The sequence below is a fragment of the Myotis davidii genome, unplaced genomic scaffold (genome assembly GCF_000327345.1).
Source record: "Myotis davidii unplaced genomic scaffold, ASM32734v1 scaffold289, whole genome shotgun sequence".
Taxonomy (NCBI): Eukaryota; Metazoa; Chordata; class Mammalia; order Chiroptera; family Vespertilionidae; genus Myotis; species Myotis davidii.
This window is the reverse complement of record NW_006299717.1, coordinates 2,880,282-2,881,605: the sequence shown is the minus strand read 5'-3', so window position 1 is coordinate 2,881,605 and position 1,324 is coordinate 2,880,282. Positions and strand designations below refer to the sequence as shown.

At 47.7% G+C, this 1,324-nt stretch overlaps 1 pseudogene; it reads right to left on the bottom strand.

The window, feature by feature from the left end:
• Positions 1-186: 186 nt before the first annotated feature.
• LOC102752910 lies at positions 187-1,214 on the bottom strand (annotated as a pseudogene).
• Between the last annotated feature and the right edge of the window lie 110 nt (positions 1,215-1,324).

Genomic DNA, 1,324 nt, shown 5'->3' with positions numbered 1-1,324 from the left:
ATTTTATATTTATATATAGTTATATCAAAATTGATAGTACATAGTATAACTGGAAGAAAGAAATAAACTTAGAAGGATATGCTGAGAGGATGGAGCTTGTGAACACAATAAATAAAAGTTCCCTCCCCCTCCCAGCCCACCCCCAACAAAACAAAAACAAAAACCAGTTGTAATGTATATGGAAAATTGTGCACAGCAGATTTTTTTTTTTAATAAAAAGTAGATTCAGGAGCACATCCAATTATAAATGATTGTTAGGAAAATCATATAAAACAATGGAATACATAAAAGTGTCAAGAGTAATTGTCAGGGTGCGAAATTCCTTGGTGGCCAAATGCTCATGGCAAGCAGAAATGATACTGACAGCATCACTAACAGGTCGATGTCCACAGAAGGTTCTCCAGGTGCAGCAGCATGGGCAGGTGGAGATTTGAATTTCAGACCCTGATCCATAGTTTTCACAATTCCATGTGCAATTTCAGAAAGACTCGTCGTTCACTGCCGACAGGTCACCCTTCGGAGTGGAGGGCGGGAAGAGCCCTTGTCTGTGCTCTCTGACCCTGAGCTGCTCTGCTGCTGCTGTTCTGACCCTGCACTGGAGGTCACTGTGGAGGAAGAGCGAGTCTTTTCCTTAAAAAATGATAATGTGATAATGACGTGACGTTGCCCACAGTCACTGCCAACTGCTGTGCAGTGCTCCTGTCCACATTTTTCAGTCGGGGCCTTGAGGTGTGATTCGACTCGCTGGTCTTGGTTGTCACATTGGTGGACTGTATGCTGTTTGCCTCACTAGGAGGGTCTTTCAGGATACCGGACTTTGGTTTTGTTTTCTTGTTTTTCTTGGTGACACTGAGACTAATTTCCTTATCTTTCTCGGGTTTCTCTTTATCTTGCTTTTCAACTTTCTCCTTCTCCTTCTTCGGGGGTGGTGGGGTGGCATACTGCTGTGCCACCTGCTGTGCCACCAGCTGAGAATTGATTCGAGGTTTTCTGGTGGAGGTGCCTTTCCTCACATCACAGATGCTGCATTTAAAGGCTTCCGCGCTGTTTCTGAAGGTGCAGACACTACAATCCCAAAAGCCTTCATCTGCAGCAGGTTTCACTTGTCTCTTCGGCCTGCAGAGGAGCGGGGAGCGGGGAGCGGGGTGAGGGGCGAGGACGGAAGGGACGGGGCAGGGAGGGAAGACAGCACATCACAGGCGCTGGTGAGCCATGGTAATTTCGCAGGAATCCTGGGCTGGAAACTTCGATCCGGCGACCACCCACCCATCCTTTTCCAGAACCAGAAGAGGAGAGGGACCTGGCCCCCACCGGCGCCCTGCCA